This window comes from Stegostoma tigrinum, chromosome 41 (assembly GCF_030684315.1).
Source record: "Stegostoma tigrinum isolate sSteTig4 chromosome 41, sSteTig4.hap1, whole genome shotgun sequence".
Classification (NCBI taxonomy): domain Eukaryota; kingdom Metazoa; phylum Chordata; class Chondrichthyes; order Orectolobiformes; family Stegostomatidae; genus Stegostoma; species Stegostoma tigrinum.
Window position 1 is genome coordinate 20,912 of NC_081394.1, and position 13,937 is coordinate 34,848.

Consider the following 13,937-nt stretch of genomic DNA (forward strand, 5'->3'; position numbering starts at 1 on the left):
CCACTGATCGACCCCAGTCCCACTGATCGACCCCAGTCCCACTGATCGACCCCAGTCCCAGTGATCGACCCCAGTCCCACTGATCGACCCCAGTCCCACTGATCGACCCCAGTCCCTGTGATCGACCCCAGTCCCAGTGATCGATCCCAGTCCCACTGATCGACCCCAGTCCCACTGATCGACCCCAGTCCCAGTGATCGACCCCAGTCCCACTGATCGACCCCAGTCCCAGTGATCGACCCCAGTCCCAGTGATCAACCCCGTCCTACTGATCGACCCCAGTCCCACTGATTGACCCCAGTCCCATTGATCGATCCCAGTCCCAGTGATCGATTCCAGTCCCAGTGACCGACCCGAGTCCCACTGATCGACCCCAGTCCCACTGATCGACCCCAGTCCCATTGATCGATCCCAGTCCCAGTGATCGACCCCAGTCCCACTGATCGACCCCAGTCCCATTGATCGATCCCAGTCCCAGTGATCGACCCCAGTCCCACTGATCAACCCCAGTCCCACTGATCGACCCCAGTCCCACTGATCGCCCCCAGTCCCATTGATCGATCCCAGTCCCAGTGATCGACCCCAGTCCCACTGATCGACCCCAGTCCCAGTGATCGACCCCAGTCCCACTGATCGACCCCAGTCCCAGTGATCGACCCCAGTCCCATTGATCGACCCCAGTCCCAGTGATCGACCCCAGTCCCACTGATCGACCCCAGTCCCACTGATCGACTCCAGTCCCACTGATCGACTGCAGTCCCACTGATCGATCCCAGTCCCATTGATCAACACCAGTCCCATTGATCGACCCCAGCCTCACTGATCGATCCCAGTCCCAGTGATCGACCCCAGTCCCACTGATTGACCCCAGTCCCACTGATCGATCCCAGCCTCACTGATCGATCCCAGCCTCACTGATCGACCCCAGTCCCACTGATCGATCCCAGTCCCAGTGATCGACCCCAGTCCCACTGATCGACCCCAGTCCCATTGATCGACCCCAGTCCCAGTGATCGATTCCAGTCCCAGTGACCGACCCCAGTCCCACTGATCGACCCCAGTCCCACTGATCGACCCCAGTCCCACTGATCGATCCCAGTCCCAGTGATCGACCCCAGTCCCACTGATCGACCCCAGTCCCACTGATCGACCCCAGTCCCAGTGATCGACACCAGTCCCAGTGATCGACCCCAGTCCCACTGATCGACCCCAGTCCCACTGATCGACCCCAGTCCCAGTGATCGACCCCAGTCCCACTGATCGACCCCAGTCCCACTGATCGACCCCAGTCCCATTGATCGATCCCAGTCCCAGTGATCGATTCCAGTCCCAGTGACCGACCCCAGTCCCACTGATCGACCCCAGTCCCACTGATCGACCCCAGTCCCATTGATCGATCCCAGTCCCAGTGATCGACCCCAGTCCCACTGATCGACCCCAGTCCCATTGATCGATCCCAGTCCCAGTGATCGACCCCAGTCCCACTGATCGACCCCAGTCCCACTGATCGATCCCAGTCCCAGTGATCGACCCCAGTCCCATTGATCGATCCCAGTCCCAGTGATCGACCCCAGTCCCACTGATCGACCCCTGTCCCAGTGATCGACCCCAGTCCCACTGATCGACCCCAGTCCCAGTGATCGACCCCAGTCCCATTGATCGACCCCAGTCCCAGTGATCGACCCCAGTCCCACTGATCGACCCCAGTCCCACTGATCGACTCCAGTCCCACTGATCGACTCCAGTCCCACTGATCGATCCCAGTCCCATTGATCGACACCAGTCCCATTGATCGACCCCAGCCTCACTGATCGATCCCAGTCCCAGTGATCGACCCCAGTCCCACTGATTGACCCCAGTCCCACTGATCGATCCCAGCCTCACTGATCGATCCCAGCCTCACTGATCGACCCCAGTCCCACTGATCGAACCCAGTCCCAGTGATCGACCCCAGTCCCACTGATCGACCCCAGTCCCATTGATCGACCCCAGTCCCAGTGATCGATTCCAGTCCCAGTGACCGACCCCAGTCCCACTGATCGACCCCAGTCCCACTGATCGACCCCAGTCCCACTGATCGATCCCAGTCCCAGTGATCGACCCCAGTCCCACTGATCGACCCCAGTCCCACTGATCGACCCCAGTCCCAGTGATCGACACCAGTCCCAGTGATCGACCCCAGTCCCACTGATCGACCCCAGTCCCACTGATCGACCCCAGTCCCAGTGATCGACCCCAGTCCCACTGATCGACCCCAGTCCCAGTGATCGACCCCAGTCCCACTGATCGACCCCAGACCCACTGATCGACCCCAGTCCCAGTGATCGACCCCCGTCCCACTGATCGACCCCAGTCCCAGTGATCGACCCCAGTCCCACTGATCGACCCCAGTCCCAGTGATCGACCCCAGTCCCACTGATCGACCCCAGTCCCATTGATCGACCCCAGTCCCAGTGATCGACCCCAGTCCCAGTGATCGACCCCAGTCCCACTGATCGACTCCAGTCCCACTGATCGACCCCAGTCCCACTGATCGACCCCAGTCCCACTGATCGATCCCAGGCCCACTGATCGACCCCAGTCCCACTGATCGACCCCAGACCCACTGATCGACCCCAGTCCCATTGATCGATCCCAGTCCCACTGATCGACCCCAGTCCCACTGATCGACCCCAGTCCCACTGATCGACCCCAGTCCCAGTGATCGACCCCAGTCCCACTGATCGACCCCAGTCCCACTGATCGACCCCAGTCCCTGTGAGCGACCCCAGTCCCAGTGATCGATCCCAGTCCCACTGATCGACCCCAGTCCCACTGATCGACCCCAGTCCCAGTGATCGACCCCAGTCCCACTGATCGACCCCAGTCCCAGTGTTCGTCCCCAGTCCCAGTGATCGACCCCGTCCCACTGATCGACCCCAGTCCCACTGATCGACCCCAGTCCCATTGATCGATCCCAGTCCCAGTGATCGATTCCAGTCCCAGTGACCGACCCCAGTCCCACTGATCGACCCCAGTCCCACTGATCGACCCCAGTCCCATTGATCGATCCCAGTCCCACTGATCGACCCCAGTCCCACTGATCGACCCCAGTCCCATTGATCGATCCCAGTCCCACTGATCGACCCCAGTCCCACTGATCGACCACAGTCCCACTGATCGACCCCAGTCCCACTGATCGACCCCAGTCCCATTGATCGATCCCAGTCTCAGTGATCGATCCCAGTCCCACTGATCGACCCCAGTCCCAGTGATCGACCCCAGTCTTAGTGATCGACCCCAGTCCCATTGATCGATCCCAGTCCCAGTGATCGACCCCAGTCCCACTGATCGACCCCAGTCCCAGTGATCGACCCCAGTCCCACTGATCGACCCCAGTCCCACTGATCGACCCCAGTCCCAGTGATCGACCCCAGTCCCAGTGATCGACCCCCGTCCCATTGATCGACCCCAGTCCCATTGATCGACCCCAGTCCCAGTGATCGACCCCAGTCCGACTGATCGACCCCAGTCCCACTGATCGACCCCAGTCCCAGTGATCGACCCCAGTCCCAGTGATCGACCCCAGTCCCATTGATCGACCACAGTCCCAGTGATCGACCCCAGTCCCATTGATCGACCCCAGTCCCACTGATCGACCCCAGTCTCACTGATCGCCCCCAGCCTCACTGATCGACCCCAGCATCACTGATCGACCCCAGTCTCACTGATCGACCCCAGCATCACTGATCGACCCCAGTCTCACTGATCGACCCCAGCACCACTGATCGACCCCAGTCTCACTGATCGATCCCAGCCTCACTTATCGACCCCAGTCTCACTGATCGACCCCAGTCCCAGTGATCGACCCCAGTCCCAGTGATCGACCCCAGTCCCAGTGATCGACTCCAGTCCCAGTGATCGACCCCAGTCCCACTGATCGACCCCAGTCCCAGTGATCGACCCCAGTCCCACTGATCGACCCCAGTCCCATTGATCGACCCCAGTCCCACTGATCGACTCCAGTCCCACTGATCGATCACAGTCCCATTGATCGACACCAGTCCCATTGATCGACCCCAGCCTCACTGATCGATCCCAGTCCCAGTGATCGACCCCAGTCCCACTGATCGATCCCAGCCTCACTGATCGATCCCAGCCTCACTGATCGACCCCAGTCCCACTGATCGACCCCAGTCCCAGTTATCGACCCCAGTCCCACTGATCGACCCCAGTCCCATTGATCGACCCCAGTCCCAGTGATCGATTCCAGTCCCAGTGACCGACCCCAGTCCCACTGATCGAACCCATTCCCACTGATCGACCCCAGTCCCACTGATCGATCCCAGTCCCAGTGATCGACCCCAGTCCCACTGATCGACCCCAATCCCACTGATCGACCCCAGTCCCACTGATCGATCCCAGTCCCAGTGATCGACCCCAGTCCCACTGATCGACCCCAGTCCCACTGATCGACCCCAGTCCCATTGATCGACCCCAGTCCCAGTGATCGACCCCAGTCCCACTGATCGACCCCAGTCCCACTGATCGACCCCAGTCCCAGTGATCGACCCCAGTCCCACTGATCGACCCCAGTCCCACTGATCGACCCCAGTCCCAGTGATCGACCCCAGTCCCAGTGATCGACCCCCGTCCCATTGATCGACCCCCGTCCCATTGATCGACCCCAGTCCCATTGATCGACCCCAGTCCCAGTGATCGACCCCAGTCCCACTGATCGACCCCAGTCCCAGTGATCGACCCCAGTCCCACTGATCGACCCCAGTCCCATTGATCGACCCCAGTCCCAGTGATCGATTCCAGTCCCAGTGACCGACCCCAGTCCCACTGATCGACCCCAGTCCCACTGATCGACCCCAGTCCCACTGATCGATCCCAGTCCCAGTGATCGACCCCAGTCCCACTGATCGGCCCCAGACCCACTGATCGACCCCAGTCCCATTGATCGATCCCAGTCCCACTGATCGACCCCAGTCCCACTGATCGACCCCAGTCCCACTGATCGACCCCAGTCCCAGTGATCGACCCCAGTCCCACTGATCGACCCCAGTCCCAGTGATCGACCCCAGTCCCAGTGATCGATCCCAGTCCCACTGATCGACCCCAGTCCCACTGATCGACCCCAGTCTCAGTGATCGACCCCAGTCCCACTGATCGACCCCAGTCCCAGTGATCGACCCCAGTCCCAGTGATCAACCCCGTCCCACTGATCGACCCCAGTCCCACTGATCGACCCCAGTCCCATTGATCGACCCCAGTCCCAGTGATCGATTCCAATCCCAGTGACCGACCCCAGTCCCACTGATCGACCCCAGTCCCACTGATCGACCCCAGTCCCATTGATCGATCCCAGTCCCAGTGATCGACCCCAGTCCCACTGATCGACCCCAGTCCCATTGATCGATCCCAGTCCCAGTGATCGACCCCAGTCCCACTGATCGACCCCAGTCCCACTGATCGACCCCAGTCCCATTGATCGATCCCAGTCCCAGTGATCGACCCCAGTCCCACTGATCGACCCCAGTCCCACTGATCGACCCCAGTCCCACTGATCGACCCCAGTCCCAGTGATCGACCCCAGTCCCATTGATCGACCCCAGTCCCAGTGATCGACCCCAGTCCCACTGATCGACCCCAGTCCCACTGATCGACTCCAGTCCCACTGATCGATCCCAGTCCCATTGATCGACCCCAGCCTCACTGATCGATCCCAGTCCCAGTGATCGACCCCAGTCCCACTGTTTGACCCCAGTCCCACTGATCGATCCCAGCCTCACTGATCGATCCCAGCCTCACTGATCGACCCCAGTCCCAGTGATCGACCCCAGTCCCAGTGATCGACCCCAGTCCCAGTGATCGACCCCAGTCCCACTGATCGACCCCAGTCCCATTGATCGACCCCAGTCCCAGTGATCGATTCCAGTCCCAATGACCGACCCCAGTCCCACTGATCGACCCCAGTCCCACTGATCGACCCCAGTCCCACTGATCGATCCCAGTCCCAGTGATCGACCCCAGTCCCACTAATCGACCCCAGTCCCACTGATCGACCCCAGTCCCACTGATCGATCCCAGTCCCAGTGATCGACCCCAGTCCCACTGATCGACCCCAGTCCCACTGATCGACCCCAGTCCCACTGATCGATCCCAGTCCCAGTGATCGACCCCAGTCCCACTGATCGACCCCAATCCCACTGATCGACCCCAGTCCCACTGATCGACCCCAGTCCCAGTGATCGACCCCAGTCCCACTGATCGACCCCAGTCCCAGTGATCGACCCCAGTCCCACTGATCGACCCCAGTCCCACTGATCGACCCCAGTCCCAGTGATCGACCCCCGTCCCAGTGATCGACCCCCGTCCCATTGATCGACCCCAGTCCCATTGATCGACCCCAGTCCCAGTGATCGACCCCAGTCCCACTGATCGACCCCAGTCCCACTGATCGTCCCCAGTCCCAGTGATCGACCCCAGTCCCAGTGATCGACCCCAGTCCCATTGATCGACCCCAGTCCCAGTGATCGACCCCAGTCCCATTGATCGACCCCAGTCCCACTGATCGACCCCAGTCTCACTGATCACCCCCAGCCTCACTGATCGATCCCAGCCTCACTGATCGACCCCAGTCTCACTGATCGACCCCAGCATCACTGATCGACCCCAGCATCACTGATCGACCCCAGTCTCACTGATCGACCCCAGCATCACTGATCGACCCCAGTCTCACTGATCGACCCCAGCATCACTGATCGACCCCAGTCTCACTGATCGATCCCAGCCTCACTGATCGACCCCAGTCTCACTGATCGACCCCAGTCCCAGTGATCGACCCCAGTCCCAGTGATCGACCCCAGTCCCACGGATCGACCCCAGTCCCATTGATCGATCCCAGTCCCATTGATCGACCCCAGTCCCAGTGATCGACTCCAGTCCCACTGACTGACCCCAGTCCCAATGATCGACCCCAGTCCCATTGATCGACCCCAGTCCCACTGATTGACCTCAATCTCACTGATCGACCCCAGTCCCACTGATCGATCCCAGCCTCACTGATCGATCCCAGTCTCACTGATCGCCCCCAGCCTCACTGATCGATCCCAGCCTCACTGATCGACCCCAGTCTCACTGATCGACCCCAGCATCACTGATCGACCCCAGCATCACTGATCGAACCCAGTCTCACTGATCGACCCCAGCATCACTGATCGATCCCACCTCACTGATCGATCCCAGCCTCACTGATCGAACCCAGCCTCACTGATCGACCCCAGACTCACTGATCGACCCCAGTCCCAGTGATGGACCCCAGTCCCAGTGATCGACCCCAGTCCCAGTGATCGACCCCAGTCCGAGTGATCGACCCCAGTCCCACTGATCGACCCCAGTCCCAATGATCGACCCCAGTCCCAGTGATCGACCCTAGTCCCACTGATCGACCCCAGTCCCATTGATCGACCCCAGTCCCAGTGATCGATTCCAGTCCCAGTGATCGACCCCAGTCCCACTGATCGACCCCAGTCCCACTGATCGACCCCAGTCCCAGTGATCGACCCCAGTCCCACTGATCGACCCCAGTCCCACTGATCGACCCCAGTCCCAGTGATCGACCCCAGTCCCAGTGATCGACCCCCGTCCCATTGATCGACCCCCGTCCCATTGATCGACCCCAGTCCCATTGATCGACCCCAGTCCCAGTGATCGACCCCAGTCCCACTGATCGACCCCAGTCCCAGTGATCGACCCCAGTCCCACTGATCGACCCCAGTCCCATTGATCGACCCCAGTCCCAGTGATCGATTCCAGTCCCAGTGACCGATCCCAGTCCCACTGATCGACCCCAGTCCCACTGATCGACCCCAGTCCCACTGATCGATCCCAGTCCCAGTGATCGACCCCAGTCCCACTGATCGGCCCCAGACCCACTGATCGACCCCAGTCCCATTGATCGATCCCAGTCCCACTGATCGACCCCAGTCCCACTGATCGACCCCAGTCCCACTGATCGACCCCAGTCCCAGTGATCGACCCCAGTCCCACTGATCGACCCCAGTCCCAGTGATCGACCCCAGTCCCAGTGATCGATCCCAGTCCCACTGATCGACCCCAGTCCCACTGATCGACCCCAGTCTCAGTGATCGACCCCAGTCCCACTGATCGACCCCAGTCCCAGTGATCGACCCCAGTCCCAGTGATCAACCCCGTCCCACTGATCGACCCCAGTCCCACTGATCGACCCCAGTCCCATTGATCGACCCCAGTCCCAGTGATCGATTCCAGTCCCAGTGACCGACCCCAGTCCCACTGATCGACCCCAGTCCCACTGATCGACCACAGTCCCATTGATCGATCCCAGTCCCAGTGATCGACCCCAGTCCCACTGATCGACCCCAGTCCCATTGATCGATCCCAGTCCCAGTGATCGACCCCAGTCCCACTGATCGACCCCAGTCCCACTGATCGACCCCAGTCCCATTGATCGATCCCAGTCCCAGTGATCGACCCCAGTCCCACTGATCGACCCCAGTCCCACTGATCGACCCCAGTCCCACTGATCGACCCCAGTCCCAGTGATCGACCCCAGTCCCATTGATCGACCCCAGTCCCAGTGATCGACCCCAGTCCCACTGATCGACCCCAGTCCCACTGATCGACTCCAGTCCCACTGATCGATCCCAGTCCCATTGATCGACACCAGTCCCATTGATCGACCCCAGCCTCACTGATCGATCCCAGTCCCAGTGATCGACCCCAGTCCCACTGATCGACCCCAGTCCCACTGATCGATCCCAGCCTCACTGATCGATCCCAGTCCCAGTGATCGACCCCAGTCCCACTGATCGACCCCAGTCCCACTGATCGACCCCAGTCCCACTGATCGATCCCAGTCCCAGTGATCGACCCCAGTCCCACTGATCGACCCCAGTCCCACTGATCGACCCCAGTCCCACTGATCGATCCCAGTCCCAGTGATCGACCCCAGTCCCACTGATCGACCCCAGTCCCACTGATCGACCCCAGTCCCACTGATCGACCCCAGTCCTAGTGATCGACCCCAGTCCCACTGATCGACCCCAGTCCCAGTGATCGACCCCAGTCCCACTGATCGACCCCAGTCCCACTGATCGACCCCAGTCCCAGTGATCGACCCCCGTCCCAGTGATCGACCCCCGTCCCATTGATCGACCCCCGTCCCATTGATCGACCCCAGTCCCAGTGATCGACCCCAGTCCCACTGATCGACCCCAGTCCCACTGATCGTCCCCAGTCCCAGTGATCGACCCCAGTCCCAGTGATCGACCCCAGTCCCATTGATCGACCCCAGTCCCAGTGATCGACCCCAGTCCCATTGATCGACCCCAGTCCCACTGATCGACCCCAGTCTCACTGATCACCCCCAGCCTCACTGATCGATCCCAGCCTCACTGATCGACCCCAGTCTCACTGATCGACCCCAGCATCACTGATCGACCCCAGCATCACTGATCGACCCCAGTCTCACTGATCGACCCCAGCATCACTGATCGACCCCAGTCTCACTGATCGACCCCAGCATCACTGATCGACCCCAGTCTCACTGATCGATCCCAGCCTCACTGATCGACCCCAGTCTCACTGATCGACCCCAGTCCCAGTGATCGACCCCAGTCCCAGTGATCGACCCCAGTCCCACGGATCGACCCCAGTCCCATTGATCGATCCCAGTCCCATTGATCGACCCCAGTCCCAGTGATCGACTCCAGTCCCACTGACTGACCCCAGTCCCATTGATCGACCCCAGTCCCATTGATCGACCCCAGTCCCACTGATCGACCCCAGTCCCATTGATGGACCCCAGTCCCAGTGATCGACCCCAGTCCCACTGATTGACCTCAATCTCACTGATCGACCCCAGTCCCACTGATCGATCCCAGCCTCACTGATCGATCCCAGTCTCACTGATCGCCCCCAGCCTCACTGATCGATCCCAGCCTCACTGATCGACCCCAGTCTCACTGATCGACCCCAGCATCACTGATCGACCCCAGCATCACTGATCGACCCCAGTCTCACTGATCGACCCCAGCATCACTGATCGATCCCACCTCACTGATCGATCCCAGCCTCACTGATCGATCCCAGCCTCACTGATCGACCCCAGACTCACTGATCGACCCCAGTCCCAGTGATGGACCCCAGTCCCAGTGATCGACCCCAGTCCCAGTGATCGACCCCAGTCCGAGTGATCGACCCCAGTCCCACTGATCGAGCCCAGTCCCAATGATCGACCCCAGTCCCAGTGATCGACCCTAGTCCCACTGATCGACCCCAGTCCCATTGATCGACCCCAGTCCCAGTAATCGATTCCAGTACCAGTGACCGACCCCAGTCCCACTGATTGACCCCAGTCCCACTGATCGACCCCAGTCCCACTGATCGATCCCAGTCCCAGTGATCGACCCCAGTCCCACTGATCGACCCCAGACCCACTGATCGACCCCAGTCCCATTGATCGATCCCAGTCCCACTGATCGACCCCAGTCCCACTGATCGACCCCAGTCCCACTGATCGACCCCAGTCCCAGTGATCGATCCCAGTCCCACTGATCGACCCCAGTCCCACTGATCGACCCCAGTCCCAGTGATCGACCCCAGTCCCACTGATCGACCCCAGTCCCAGTGATCGACCCCAGTCCCATTGATCGACCCCAGTCCCAGTGATCGACCCCAGTCCCACTGATCGACCCCAGTCCCACTGATCGACTCCAGTCCCACTGATCGATCCCAGTCCCATTGATCGACACCCGTCCCATTGATCGACCCCAGCCTCACTGATCGAACCCAGTCCCAGTGATCGACCCCAGTCCCACTGATCGATCCCAGCCTCACTGATCGATCCCAGCCTCACTGATCGACCCCAGTCCCACTGATCGACCCCAGTCCCAGTTATCGACCCCAGTCCCACTGATCGACCCCAGTCCCATTGATCGACCCCAGTCCCAGTGATCGATTCCAGTCCCAGTGACCGACCCCAGTCCCACTGATCGAACCCATTCCCACTGATCGACCCCAGTCCCACTGATCGATCCCAGTCCCAGTGATCGACCCCAGTCCCACTAATCGACCCCAATCCCACTGATCGACCCCAGTCCCACTGATCGACCCCAGTCCCACTGATCGACCCCAGTCCCAGTGATCGACCCCCGTCCCATTGATCGACCCCCGTCCCATTGATCGACCCCAGTCCCATTGATCGACCCCAGTCCCAGTGATCGACCCCAGTCCCACTGATCGACCCCAGTCCCAGTGATCGACCCCAGTCCCACTGATCGACCCCAGTCCCATTGATCGACCCCAGTCCCAGTGATCGATTCCAGTCCCAGTGACCGACCCCAGTCCCACTGATCGACCCCAGTCCCACTGATCGACCCCAGTCCCACTGATCGATCCCAGTCCCAGTGATCGACCCCAGTCCCACTGATCGGCCCCAGACCCACTGATCGACCCCAGTCCCACTGATCGATCCCAGTCCCACTGATCGACCCCAGTCCCACTGATCGACCCCAGTCCCACTGATCGACCCCAGTCCCAGTGATCGACCCCAGTCCCACTGATCGACCCCTGTCCCAGTGATCGACCCCAGTCCCAGTGATCGATCCCAGTCCCACTGATTGACCCCAGTCCCAGTGATCGACCCCAGTCCCACTGATCGACCTCAATCTCACTGATCGACCCCAGTCCCACTGATCGATCCCAGCCTCACTGATCGATCCCAGTCTCACTGATCGCCCCCAGCCTCACTGATCGATCCCAGCCTCACTGATCGACCCCAGTCTCACTGATCGACCCCAGCATCACTGATCGACCCCAGCATCACTGATCGACCCCAGTCTCACTGATCGACCCCAGTCCCAGTGATCGACCCCAGTCCCATTGATCGACCCCAGTCCCAGTGATCGACCCCAGTCCCACTGATCGACCCCAGTCCCACTGATCGACTCCAGTCCCACTGATCGATCCCAGTCCCATTGATCGACACCAGTCCCATTGATCGACCCCAGCCTCACTGATCGATCCCAGTCCCAGTGATCGACCCCAGTCCCACTGATTGACCCCAGTCCCACTGATCGATCCCAGCCTCACTGATCGATCCCAGCCTCACTGATCGACCCCAGTCCCAGTGATCGACCCCAGTCCCAGTGATCGACCCCAGTCCCACTGATCGACCCCAGTCCCATTGATCGACCCCAGTCCCAGTGATCGATTCCAGTCCCAATGACCGACCCCAGTCCCACTGATCGACCCCAGTCCCACTGATCGACCCCAGTCCCACTGATCGACCCCAGTCCCAGTGATCGACCCCAGTCCCACTGATCGACCCCAGTCCCAGTGATCGACCCCAGTCCCACTGATCGACCCCAGTCCCACTGATCGATCCCAGTCCCACTCATCGACCCCAGTCCCACTGATCGACCCCAGTCCCACTGATCGACCCCAGTCCCACTGATCGACCCCAGTCCCAGTGATCGACCCCAGTCCCACTGATCGACCCCAGTCCCAGTGATCGACCCCAGTCCCACTGATCGACCCCAGTCCCACTGATCGACCCCAGTCCCAGTGATCGACCCCAGTCCCAGTGATCGACCCCCGTCCCATTGATCGACCCCAGTCCCATTGATCGACCCCAGTCCCAGTGATCGACCCCAGTCCCACTGATCGACCCCAGTCCCACTGATCGTCCCCAGTCCCAGTGATCGACCCCAGTCCCAGTGATCGACCCCAGTCCCATTGATCGACCCCAGTCCCAGTGATCGACCCCAGTCCCATTGATCGACCCCAGTCCCACTGATCGACCCCAGTCTCACTGATCACCCCCAGCCTCACTGATCGATCCCAGCCTCACTGATCGACTCCAGTCTCACTGATCGACCCCAGCATCACTGATCGACCCCAGCATCACTGATCGACCCCAGTCTCACTGATCGACCCCAGCATCACTGATCGACCCCAGTCTCACTGATCGACCCCAGCATCACTGATCGACCCCAGTCTCACTGATCGATCCCAGCCTCACTGATCGACCCCAGTCTCACTGATCGACCCCAGTCCCAGTGATCGACCCCAGTCCCAGTGATCGACCCCAGTCCCACGGATCGACCCCAGTCCCACTGATCGATCCCAGTCCCATTGATCGACCCCAGTCCCAGTGATCGACTCCAGTCCCACTGACTGACCCCAGTCCCATTGATCGACCCCAGTCCCATTGATCGACCCCAGTCCCACTGATCGACCCCAGTCCCATTGATGGATCCCAGTCCCAGTGATCGACCCCAGTCCCACTGATCGACCTCAATCTCACTGATCGACCCCAGTCCCACTGATCGATCCCAGCCTCACTGATCGATCCCAGTCTCACTGATCGCCCCCAGCCTCACTGATCGATCCCAGCCTCACTGATCGACCCCAGTCTCACTGATCGACCCCAGCATCACTGATCGACCCCAGTCCCACTGATCGATCCCAGTCCCATTGATGGATCCCAGTCCCAGTGATCGACCCCAGTCCCACTGATCGACCTCAATCTCACTGATCGACCCCAGTCCCACTGACCGATCCCAGCCTCACTGATCGATCCCAGCCTCACTGATCGATCCCAGCCTCACTGATCGATCCCAGCCTCACTGATCGTTCGCCTGGGGACAATGTAAACTATTAACATCTGTTGCTAATGACCAATGTGAGTCCATTCTGCCCCATGTTAGACTGAGGCTGGACTGGGCTGTGCCAGCATCTTGATTGAGATTGATTCTGGTGAAAATGTGGTTGGAAGCGTCTCTCAAACTTTAACGTCCTCTCTGTTTGCGAGTTTCTGTTGGGTGTTGGAATACTCTGGTTGTCCTGAAGACCCTTGGAGATGTCTGGCGATGGAGGTGAGCGTGGTCTGCCAATGGCTCTGCCAC

General features: G+C 60.4%; 1 protein-coding gene across 1 annotated transcript in view; it reads left to right on the plus strand.

The window, feature by feature from the left end:
- The window catches only part of nphs1 (NPHS1 adhesion molecule, nephrin), a 137,143-nt gene that overhangs the window by 16,889 nt on the left and 106,317 nt on the right, over positions 1-13,937 (plus strand). The window lies entirely within an intron of this gene.